General features: G+C 40.6%; 1 long non-coding RNA gene across 1 annotated transcript; it reads left to right on the top strand.

Annotated features, from left to right (window-relative positions):
- The first annotated feature begins 264 nt into the window (after positions 1-264).
- On the top strand, positions 265-12829 carry LOC137850067 (uncharacterized). Its single transcript, XR_011092234.1, has 3 exons — positions 265-491; positions 2606-2728; positions 10098-12829. It is a non-coding gene; the product is annotated as an uncharacterized lncRNA (long non-coding RNA).
- The last annotated feature ends 353 nt before the right edge of the window (positions 12830-13182 follow it).

Consider the following 13182-nt stretch of genomic DNA (forward strand, 5'->3'; position numbering starts at 1 on the left):
CTGCATTCCAGTGGTGTTAGGATGCAACTTTGTTGAATTTTTGCCTAGTGCAAAAATAATAAAATACAGAGCATTTCTATTGCAGTTGGCAACTTCAGAGAGCTTCATAAAGATAAATCAACTTATGTCTGTTGTATAAATTTTCCTGTAGTGAGCTATGTTTTAATGATTAATCTGACAAGCACTTTTGTAATTTGTACACACACTTTGAAGACAATGAACATAGCAAGAACCTGAACTAGATCAGAATGTGAGAGTAACACAGACACCCCTCCAGCAGGGGCTCTTTTTTGCCAATATGTCTCTTCAAGTTACTGCTGCTGCTCTAAATGTTAAGTTTGCAAAGGGGCCATAGGTTTGTGGTGGCAGATCAAGCAAACAGTGGTTGCAGCAGTTGGACCAAGTCCAGGAAGATAGGAAGCAACTGGAAAGGAAAGGAGAAGAATTCCTGGATGAAAGGAGCTTGAGTGTTTGCGGGGGAGAGAGGATCTGTGAGTGTCATGGACTCTAAACTACGTCACTGAGGTCCCGGGCAATTATAGTATCCTCTTGTTTCCTTTAACAGGAAAGTACTGAGTACAAATATAGTTGCTTCTCATCTAAATTTCTCCTTAATTAATTAAGAGAGAGCATTTCAGAATCATTCAGTTATATTGTTGTTATTGTTTTTGTTTGTTTGTTTGCTTGCTTGTTTTGTGATTACTTCAAATGTACACTGAAATATTTCTGCATGCTTGCATGGCTTACATGGCAGTCATTTGGTTTGTCCTGAAGACAGGTGATTGGTTAGTGAAACAGTGTGCTTCTACTTACACTTCAGGGGGAAATGCCTTGATTCCACAATATATTTCTGTAAAAATGCCAGTGAAATATCTTGAAGAATCACAGCCAATGTGTAAATGTGCTGAGTTTAAATAATAATAATAAAAAAAAGTTCATTCTGTGGAAAAGAAAAAAAAAAAGTTCATTCTGTGTAAAAGAAAAAAAAAAAAAAGAGAGAGAGAGAGAGAGAGTGAGAATGAACAGCAGAAAGGAACAGTGAGAATACAAAGAAGTGGAATAAAATGGACAGTAACCAGGTAGGAGTAGGAAGTGAAGGAAGTAGGAAGTTGGCAGAACAATCTAAATACAGAAGACCAAGTCAAGATTAAAAAGTAAGAGAGACAGCCATAGGAATGGTGAAGACATTGTCAGGAGAACATTATTTAAGTAAAAAAATGCAATCACAGAGAAAAGATAAATTGATCATTATACTGTCAAACACAACCTTCCCTTCACCTGGACATCAGCATCACTGTATTTTGATGTATTTGCTTAAGAACTGGCCTTAGTTTTACTTTTATGCATATCACAAAAATACAGTTCTTATCTGGAAGCTCTTGTCTTAGATTTGTTATATCTGTAGCAGTGTTATAAGAGATATCGTGCCTTGAAGTTCTTCAGAACTAATGTTTCAACAATCTATTGTTTGTGCTTGCTGTGTAAGGGATTTTAATGCCCAGTATTACCTCCAGGATGAAGCTATGATTTATCTCTTGAAAATTATGATGAGACGTACCCACAGCTCTCACTCTGATGATCAAAGTCTGCAAACCATATTATACAAACTGGAGAACAACTTTTTACATGGGCAAATAGTGATAGAACGAGAGGAACGGGTTTAAACTAAAAGAGGGGAGATTTAGATTAGACATAAGGAAGAAATTCTTTACTGTGAGGGTGGTGAGGCCATGGAACAGGTTGCCCAGAGAAGCTGTGGGTGCCCCATCACTGGAAGTGTTCGAGACCAGGATGGATGGGGCTTTGGGCAGCCTGGTCTGGTGGGGGGTGTCCCTGCCCATGGCAGAGGGTTGCAACTGGGTGGGCTTTAAGGTCCCTTCCAACCCAAAGCAATCTATAAAACTGTGTGTAAGGTTTGACTAAAATACTTGTGTGTGGTTTGATAGCTTGAGGAAGTAGTTAAGTGTTTTATATTGGTTGATGAGGGCTATTCTGGCACGTTTTGCACTGAAACCTTGAAAGTTAAACCATGTGCAGCGCAGTGCTGCCATTGCAAGTATATTCCCAGTGTATGAGTTTGTTTAAAGCTGTCTCACACATCTCTGCTCTACCATGCAGCTTGCAGGATTAGCACATGCATAACTTCACACCATAGAGAAAAAAGGACAGGAAAGAGGGAATATGTGTGACTTCCTGGGAATGTGATACTGTGGGCAGTGAAAGCCTGGGAACAGTTGTAGCACAGAGAAGGTTCAAATTAATCTCTGTTATGTTTTATTAACTATCAATAAAAGTTAAAAAAACAAATGTCAGTAAGTGAATGAGTTGAATTTTAACTTAGCGTGTGGTCTGTGCTCAGGGGTTGGGAGAAGCACTTGGATTATTGCTTCTGGACTTTGCCAAACTCAGATTTTAAGATGTGAAACTGAAGAGAACCTGACATGGGCGATGGAAGAGCACAATCAAGTTTATTGAAAGTTATAAAGCAGCTGCAAAGCTTGGCTTCAGTCCTGTAGAAACAGCAGAAACAGTTCCAGCAACAGATGGTCTCAGGCTTTTCATTTATTCAGAGACTTCTTATGTACCTGTCTGTTTCTGTCTGCAGTGGAAGGATGTCACGAGGACACAAGAACAATTGTACTGGGTCAAAGATACACCCAGTCCTGTATCCTGTCTCTGACAGTGGCCAACACTATCTCAGAAGAAAAGCAGCAAGAGCAGTTCCAGGGTAAGAGCCTTTCTCAGTAACCTAGGTTTTGGCTGTGCCTGCAGCAGCAATTTGGCTTGATGGCTTGAATGTTTACTTTCAGTACAGTCTACCATCTACATTGCTCCAACTCTTTAAGTAGCTTTTGTGGGGAAAAAGCGTGTTAGGTTCCAGTGAAAAGCAAAATGAAAGTTTTTATACTAACTGCCTTTCCTCACCGGTGGAGGAGATGCATAGGGCTGAACTTACTTGTGACCCTTGGGCTGTGTAAATGACCACCTGGGAAAAGCCTGTGAGGCTGCAGCCATTGTGAAATTCTGTGAGTGCTCTGAGAAGCTGAAGACTTCCCGTTGGCCAGCTTCCCAGGAGCTGTGCAGGTGACAAGCAACAATGCAGTTCTCACCAGGCCCATCCATCCGTACTTGAATACTCAGCTAAGGATGAGCTGACATAACTTCAGTTGGGCTGACCCTCTGAGTATTACTCTGCAAGAGTGAGAATTGTAGAATCAGTGGTGTAAGCTCCCACTCAGCCAACCTTTCAGGCGTAAACTTAAGTCCTGTTGACTTACACGAGAAACAAGTGTGTCTAAGAGCATTGCTGAACAAGAGATGTTATCAGGAAGTCATATTCTACTTTCAGAATTTTTAGAGAGGACATCCATTGACATTAATTGACATATAAAGGTGGGCTGAGCCTTTGTTGAATAATTTTTTCTTACCAGTCTGAAAAATATGAGACAATCTTTGCTCTTGAAAGAGACTTGTATACCTCCATCATAAGTAATATATCTCTACAGCAACCTACTTCATAATCACAGAATTGGAAGACTTTCAGCATCTTTTGTTAACTTTTTTCTTTTAAATCACAAAAATACTTTATGTAACATTATGTTGGTTTAGCTTGAAGGCCTTTCTTTTAATAATAGTTATAAGTTGTCTTGCTAAACTGTAACTTAAAAGGGTACTTGAGCAACAGAAACACCCGAACACATACTTTTTCATAAGTTCAATGCCAATGACTAAACACAGTTGTATTACCAAAAGAGTAGTTATGAGTAAATGGTAGCCTGTGTTCAGAATAAGATATATAAGTGGTTTTAAAATCCATTAACTTAGACACTAAGTAAGGTGAGGAAAAAATGTATAGCATAATATAGCTATATAGCATTCCAAATGCAGGAAATAAGTGAGTTATAAGTATGGCCATAGCAAAGTAACCCCTTCATTTGAATGAGAAATATATGTTTGTATGGATGATTATAGACTTGATAAAACTAAACTTATTAATCACATCATTTATGTAAGAGAGGACTAGACTGCTCTTGGCTCAGAGCACTGTGCTCCTCATGCAGGACAAGCAAGCAGCAAACTACCATCAGGGACTAATCTGTGGCCTGGCAAGCAACAGTATGGAGAGATCAGCTGGCCCCTGGGCTGCAAAACTGATGTAGGTAGGATGGAGATCAGCTGGCCCCAGGGGTGTGAAATTAATGGAGGTAGGCAGCCAGGTGGTGTGCAGAACCTCTGGCAGTGAGGGTCACCTCGGTGACAGGTGAGATGGCTGCCTGATGTGCAGGGCCATCCCACTGTGTTCTGCCTTTCTGCTACTCACAAGCCAAAGAAGTTGTCTTGCTGGTCCAAGTTACCCATCCTTCTATCTGATATGCCTACAAAGCAGGGCAAAGAACCCATGATGGACCATAGCTCAGAGGTAAAATATTTTAAATGCTTCACAGAGGGCCAAGTGTTTGTAGTGAATGCTGAACAATCACCAGGAAAACATACCATGAATTACCACCAACAGCTTTTCTCAGCATGGGAGCTAAATGACAGAGGTGGAGATTGGCAAGCCACCACATATCTATGTAAAGCTGATAATTTATCATTTTATATCAGGAATCAAACACAGGGTGGGACCAATCATCAGTGGGTGAATTCCTTTAAATGTAGGGCTACATCTGGCTGGATGTACCTGAGAATCCAGGCTAGCATAGCACAGGGAGAAAAATTAAAGGGAACAGCTGTTGTCCCTGTGCTATTGAGATAACTTATAAATTACCTTAATCAGGATAACATACATGGTGGTGTAATGTTCGCTCTGGAGTCAAGGTGGTGAAAGTCGGAAATTACAGAAAGAAATAAAAATTAGGGACTTGTCAAACACTAAGACTGTGGAAGGCCAAGTGGTTTGTTAATTCAAATGTCCCCACGCTATTGCTGATACAATATTGGAATAGGCAAGAGGCTATTTATATGACTCTTAGAGCTGAGCAGCTCACAACCAGTCTGATACTATCAGCTCTACATACAGCCCAGACCAAACATCTGTTTTACAATAGAGTACAGGTTCTCTTCCTCACGATTACTAGTCATATTCCAGGTTGGCTCCATACCAAACAGCTGCTGGATACTTGTAACTGCTTTTTTACTTTGAGTTTGAGGAGGCTGCCAGCTTAATATGTGTATCAGCTTCTAATTCTTCCCTGTCCTGCCTGACCCACGTCTTGTGAAGTCTCTTCTCCCCTTGGGAAATCAAACAGCTGAGGAAAACTTTGCCAATATTCTGTACCACCCAATTAATTCAAACTTCCTTTGATGCCTTTCAGAGACTATATCTCATTGCATTTAGCTCTGAGGATCCACAGTACATGAAAGACATGGACCTGTTAGAATGGGACCTGTGGAGGGCCACAAAGAGAGATCTTGAGAACCACTGCTATGAAGACAGGCAGAGAGGGTTGGGGTTGTTCTGCCTAGAGAAAAGAAGGCTCCAGGGAAACCATACTGTAGCTTTCCAATATATAAAAGGGAGCTAAAAAGAAAGCTGGAGAAAGACTTTTTACTGGGGCCTGTAGTGACAAGACAAGAGACAACAGTTTTACAGTGGAAGAAAGTAAATTTAGATTGGATATAGTAAAGAAACTTTTTTATGATAAGGGTGGTGCGGCCCTGGAACAAGTTGCCCAGAGAAGCTGTGGGTGCCCCATCACTGGAAGTGTTCGAGACCAGGCTGGATGGAGCTTTGAGCAACCTGGTCTAGTGGGAGGTGTCCCAGCCCATGGCAGGGAGCTTGGAACACTATGATATGTAATCTCTTCCAACCCAAACTGTTTTATAATTCTATAAAATGAATCTGGTTCTGCTGTAACTGAACTGCTTGGGTTGGGTTCATTTTGATGTTTTAAAATATCATATGTGGGTGTATGCAGGTAGATAACTACATAGAACTTAAGCAGTTACACTCCCACAACAGGTGATGCAGATCAAGCCAAACAGTCTGTGTAACTCAGAGGTGATTCAATCCACCCCAAAATTTTGCCCACTAGATGTTCATTATGGCTCATCAGATGAATGGTTCAATCAATAGAAAAGAATTAATAGATATTGAATCCATTTGTCTAGTGCCTTCCACGGGTTTTGCTGTCTCTGAATACGATCATGGCAGAGGTGTAAATTTTCCTGTTACAAACATGGGTGTTGTGTTTTTTTGTTTGTTTGTTTGTTTGTTTTTGAATAAGGATTGTGTCAAACACAGACTGATCCTCAGGAGTTTTTTTTCAACTTCAGTGCTAATGGTGGATTCAGTCACAACACCATTCCCTGTTCATGCCAATGCTATGCTGTTGTGATGGCTTCACCCTGATGGCTAGCTAAGCTCCATCATGGCATTTTCTCATTCTCCCTCCTCAAAAGAACAGGTGGAGAAAATATGATGAAAAAGCTCTCACAGACGGAGATATGGACAGGGAGGTCACTCAACACTGATCATAATGGGTAAAACAGACTCAGCATAAGAACATTACTGTAATTTATTGCCAGCTGCTACCAGACTAGAGCAGTGAGAACTAAAAGCAACCAAAAAACATCTTGACCACATCCACACTCTTCTGTATTGTCCCCCATGAGCAGCACAGGGGAACGGGAAATGGGGGCTGTGGTCAGTCCTTGATGCTTCGTCTCCGCCGCTCCCTCACGGTCCCTCTCTGCCCCTGCTCCCTGTGGCATCCCTCCCACGGGATGCCGTCCTTCCCAAACTGAGCCTGTGGGGGCTGCCCACAGGCTGCAGCTCTTAAGGAACTGCTCCCACATGACTCCGTACCACAGGGTGCACCCATCAGGAGCAAACTGCTCCAGCACAGGTCCTCCACGGGTGGCAGCTCCCCCCAGACCCCCTGCTCCTGCGTGGGCTCCTCTTCATGGGCTGCAGCTCCGGCCCGGGGCCTGCTCCTGTGGGGGCTCTCCATGGGCCGCAGCCTCCTCCAGGACACATCCACCTGCTCCACCGGGGGCTCCTCCACCCATGGGGGGGCTGCAGCATGGAGATCTGCTCCATGTGGGACCCATGGGCTGCAGGGGGACAGCCTGCTCCACCAGGGGCCTCTCCATGAGCTGCAGGGGAACTCGTGCTGCCTTGTGCCTGGAGCACCTCCTGCCCTCCTGCTGCACTCCCCTTGGGGGCTGCAGGGCTGCTTCTCTCTCAGCTCTCACCCCTCTCTCCCAGCTGTTGTAGCACAGCAGATTTCCCCTTCCTTCAATCTGTTCTCAGAGGCCCAAACAGCATCACTCATGACTCGGCTCTGGCCAGCAGCAGATTCCTTTTGAAGCAGGTTAGAGCTGGCTCTGATCTGACATGGGGCAGCTGCTGGGTTTTTTCCCACAGAGGCCACCCCTGCAGCCTCCTGCTACCAAAACCTTGCCATCAGCGTTTGCTGCATAATATAATTCTCTAATGGCTATTCCTGTCAGGAGGACTCAGCTGATTCAATGTTTAGACGACTCTAGAGAAAGTGTTTTTTGTTTGTTTGTTTGTTTTTGGTTTTTGTTTTGTTTTGTTTTGTTTTTCTATGTTGATACAGATCTTTACAAGTGCAACATTTTGTCTGGCCATACATAAATACTTTACTTATTTTATGTGTTTTAAATGAATGACATGCTTCTGAACAATTAAAGATTTTTAAAATTTTCTTAGCTACCCTATTATTTCTATCTCATTCTATTCTAATGTATGAAATATTTAATTGGAAAGCAATTACTCTTGGCTAATGATTGTACAGGCCAGCAAAGGAGTTTGAGGGAATAATAATATGTCTGGAGCAGGTGATGCCTAAACTTGGTTTGCTGGAACAAGGGCACAGTGACCAATTCTGTACTTTAAGACTGAGTAGTGGTTATCAATTAGCTATTTCTACTTATTTTAAGATAGCATGAGTAGTGCTGGTTTCCAGAGTCTTCCCATTCTTTTTTCAAAGTAATATGTTCAATGAAAATAGCAACTCATGGTGGGGTCAGTACATCCTCTTTTATTTTTATATTTTCTCTTAATATACATTCAATTTTAAAATATTTGCTCTGGCTTCCATTAACTACAAGAGTCACGCTGCCCCTTAAAGATATGACATAAGACATTTCTTAACCTTCTTACTCAAACCCACCTGATACTTTTTCAGTACAACCCATTACATAGCAATGTTTCACTACACATCATTTACATCCATAAGGCAGTACTTCATCTTCTATTCTGATCTATGTCATTGTAAATCAATATGTTTTGTACAAATATACTTTTGTAAAGACTTAGAGAAAAAAATGCAGCCATTAGGATGCAGAATTGTGCTACTGGCTGACAGAAAGATGCTGCTAATCTGGGGCACTTAAATAACTGATAAAGTGTGTCTTGTGATAACAGATTAAGCACAGAGGAAAACGAAATTACCTCAAGATCTCAGATCTGAGGAAGAGATTTTCCCAACCACTGAACCTAACAGATGGTATAATACATATCACTGACCAAACATTAGAAATGAGGTTTTAACAGAGTTAAAAGTAAGTACACAGAGTTTAACAAACATTATTTAACTTCAGGTAACTGCACATGGACTTGCATGGATGCACATTGGATACAGAACTTCTTTCAGAAAAAAAGATCTGATAGAAAAAATTGACCTTACTTTAATGGCTCAGTGGTGACAAATTCACCATCTTGTTCTTCCTCTGTGTTTCTAGTCTAAATTTCTTACCTTTGACATCCAGAGACAGTATTTTGTCATGCATCTATTAACGACGTTGAAAAATTCTACATGATCCTTGGGAAAAAGGAAAATACTTATGGAGTAGGATTAAAGGCATTTCTCAATCTTCTTTTCAAGAGTCAGACAGTATTATATGCCTTAATATTGCATCAGGTCATGGTCATCCTTTGAATCCATTCTAACATTGTCTTCATCTTCAGTTTGAATAGCTGTTTTATACCAGGAGAGGAGAGGAGAGGAGAGGAGAGGAGAGGAGAGGAGAGGAGAGGAGAGGAGAGGAGAGGAGAGGAGAGGAGAGGAGAGGAGAGGAGAGGAGAGGAGAGGAGAGGAGAAGTAGTAAATTTCAAATTTATTTTCCAAACCTAATTTACTGAAAACAAGTCATCTTATAGATAAGATATAGAGCTTATCTGTGCTGCAGCAGCACAAGCCATTCCCCAAGACAATGGAAGTATTCCTGGAATTTCTACTTATCTTTTTTTTTTTTTTTTTTTTGACTGACATTTTAAGGAACATTTCCAAACATACGTGTTTGTTATTGCTTGTGTTACTTATTACTCACCTTCTAAATTAAACAAATATTGGAAAATATGCTTACAATTTTAATTCACTTTGTCCTCTGAGCTTCTTCTGTGATAATTAGAAGGTTTTTTGTTTGGTTGTTTTTTATATGTTTTCCAATGTGAATATATTGGATTGATTATTGAGATTAGAATAAGGACATATATCTAATTTCTCTTGTTTGTTTAGCAAGTTTAAAATCTGAAAAGTGTATTTACAAAAGCTTCCCCTCTTTGGCTCTTGAAAAGACTCCTGAGTAAATCTGAAAATTATAACAGCAATACATAACGTACATAAATTTATCTAATGCATAGCAAATATCAAAAGTGTGTTTTGAGATGAGTCAGACTTAAAAACAGTTGTGTGACCTTTCATTCTGATTGTATTCTCATCTAGTGACAGTTTCACTAACACTACATGCAACCTTTTCCCAATTTCTGCTTTTCAAAATCAAGCCTTTTAAAATTCGGAAGTGTAACCAGTGTACTTAGTCTTCAGACATCTCGTTGGACACCTTGCACTGAAATACACTTTTTTGAATTGTCACTATTTAGATGGTGGCATAACAGTATTTTTGGCTCTGTAGTCTAGTTATTTCCAGCTAACCCCTCACAGTCTATCATGTTTTTGGTGGCTGCCAAGCAGATATTTCTAAGATGGTGATGTATTTCCACTGTGGTTTCTGCCTTCATCATTTGATTATATCAGTGTGTGCCATTGCTGTTTTCCTATTTGCATGGTTTGGTAAATTTCTTGACTGACTGCTCCTTTGTGTCAATTTTATCCTCTTGCATATAGAAAGCTGATCTCTCCTGAAGTGTACCAGAATTCCTGGATGTCGCTGAGTGCAGAAGCCAGCAGATGTCAAGAAGAAAAAATAGCTTCAAGCCTTTATGAAAAGGTCTGGACGCTAGCAGTGATGGGAGCCAGACAAAAAAAAAAAAAAAAGAGAGAGAGAGAGAGAGAACTTATTAAATTTCTAGATCCAGCAGTTTAAATCAGTTTAAATATCCAATTTATATTAAAGCACTAGAATCTTAAATTTTGTGTAGCTGTTATGTCACTCCTTTGCTTTGCTGTTTCCCCAGTCAGAGGTGATAGACCTGCGTTATCTCAGATTATCATGGCAATATCTGAAGTATTTTTTATCTGGGAAGTGACTCACTGTTTTGCAAATTTATGAGACATCAAAATGAATGCATGTATCAGCTAAGGACAAAGTGATTTCAAAGAGCTTTTCTGTGCAGAGTGAACAGAAACAGGATGACTGTTTTTTAACTCAGTGTTAGCTGATAAACTCAAATATTTTACAAGCATCTGTAAGAGATACTGAAAAATATAGCTATATTTTCTCCCTTGCTTTTTCTTTTCTGTTATGAAAACAGAATTATAGTACTTGTCTGCTCTAACTAAAGCTGATCTAAAAAGAGAAAAAAAAACACTAAGTTTCTCCTTCCAAATCTTTATGACTTTATTTCAAATTTTAAAAATCTTCTAAAACATCCGAACACTTTCAAAACCAAACATAAATTCCAGATGTTATGTAGGCCTCCCAGAACTGAATTATCTACTGACCGTGTTTTATAGAGACAGATAACTACCTCTGCACTGGCATGCAATGAGAAGCCATTCAGCAATCGTATTTAGGTCCCAAAAATGTCTGGCAAATCTTAGTAGCGACATGAAAAAAAAAAGGAGGAAGAAGGCAAAAGTACATGTCAATAGCCAGAAGATGATGGGTCGAGACAGACTCTAAGGTTTTACTAAAAAGCAAAAGCAGCTATTTGTTCCATGTTCACTGCTACTTGCTGGTTCTGGCTCAGCTGGAGCTTTGTGGACGACTCTCTCAGGACTTTCCTTAGCACAGCTAAAGTAAGGCAGATGTCACCTGTTCATCCACTTTTGAGGTGAAAACCAGATACACAGTGAACTCTCTAGTCATATCTTGTGAGAGAGGTCAGGGTGCTGCATGCACCTCTGGAACCCTTGTTTTGCTGGAAGCACGAGGCTGGAAGCTGTGTGCCACTTCTCACATAGCAGGACCACTCTGGATACAGCTTGTGTAATGTCATCTTGAAAGTCAGGGCTTTCCTAGGCACAGCCATGGTGAGATAGGTGCAGGCTTAAAATGCTGTGGTGCTATTGGCATTATGGCAACAAACTGGTAAGTGAGGAGCAGGAAGTACAGCTTGAAAGGTCTTGCAGAAGGTCTATGTGCCAGTGCCATGCCTTGTGTATGGACAGAAACAAAACCCTGGAGTGCTATCACTCAGCCCTTGGCAGGGAATTTACAAGGAGGTGTAGATGAGCTTTACCCAGACATAATTCAAACATAATAGCAGTAAGTAATGCACATTCAAAAGATATCAGGGCTCAAATTTAAAGACAGTTTTTTCAGAAGTATGAAAAACTTTTTATAGATAATGTGGTAGAAAAGGCAATGGGAAAAGAGACCAGGAATGGGTCTTATCTCCCTGTGCACACAGATGGGCTTCTGTCAAAATGCAGGCATTGCACTCTGTGTGTAGTACATCAAGGTACTCAATTCCTTGGATGTCTTGACTTTGCATTTACAACCCTCTTTAATTTCATAGCATAGGTGTTTATAGGCATATAATTAAAAATAACACATTAGAACAATGAATTATAATGGCACCTCAGTTTTCCCAGACCATATAAATTAATCACTTCTCATCCTCCTCTGACCTTGTTTCAGTAAGTAGATAGGATAAATTCATTTGACATTTACTCTTTGCCAGTTTCACTTCCTGAACATCCTCTACAAAGCAGCAGATTAATTCTTCAGGGTTAAAGTGTGATGTAGACAACACAGCTGTACAAGAGACTGAGAGGATAAGAAACTCTCTTGCCACATGCTCCACCAACCACCAAAATATCAGTAGCAAGATCTAGCAAGCCGTCTTGCTGCCAGCCTGCAGCAGATGGGGAAGGAGATAACAGCTGATTTCAGTTCTTTCCTTGGAGCATCACATCTTCAACAGAAAATTGCTACTTTCCTCTCCATGCCTTGTTTTGGGGTGGGGACAGGGTGGAAAAGGGGGCAGTGCCTTTGAAGGACCGCACAGATCATTGCTCAGAGCTTTCCCTAACCTCAGAACAAACATTGCGCACTTGAGCATGACTTGAATACACCTTAAAAGTAAGGAGAAAAAAAAATACGACAGTAGAGGCCTAATAGAAACCATTCTAACAGAAATAATAATTGGATGCCACTTTAAAACTGATGAGACCCTAGTAATACTCTTCTTTTTGTCTTTCTGATATTGCTTGGGAAAAGGACTGCAATATGTAATAAACTATTAACAATACAGAAGAGAGAAAAAAAAAAAAAAAAAGAAAAAACACCCACTCTGTCTGATGTTTTGCCATGAGGATCTACTGGCTACAAACACAAAGCTTTCCAGGTCACTGTGTTCCATATTTTCCTTGTGAAATGTACTGTGCACTTTGGTCACTTGAATAAATCTGTGTATGCCGTTTCCTAATAAATTTTTTATTTTATTGCCTAATAAAAGGGAATTCAAAGACCATGTGGATCTGTAATTGAAGATTCTATGCTTAAAGAGAGAACAATTTTATAGCAGCACAAGGGACACAGTATTTGTTATGAGAATGGAGCCTACCCACATCATAATTTTTGCATAGCAGATGTGAAGCAAAGCTGCTGAGAATTTTTTTGCAGACAGACCCCAGCCAGCCCTGGATCAGTGATAAAGGAATCACACAAAAAAAAACATGGACAGGGAGCATTTCCCAAGTTTTTCCATGTGCAGGGCTAGTTTCCCCCCCAGCCCCTGAGCACAGGGGTCACCTGGGCATGCCCACCCATCTCCTGCAGCACCAGCTCTGCCAGGCTGGGGCT

The sequence above is a fragment of the Anas acuta genome, chromosome 1, assembly GCF_963932015.1.
Source record: "Anas acuta chromosome 1, bAnaAcu1.1, whole genome shotgun sequence".
Classification (NCBI taxonomy): domain Eukaryota; kingdom Metazoa; phylum Chordata; class Aves; order Anseriformes; family Anatidae; genus Anas; species Anas acuta.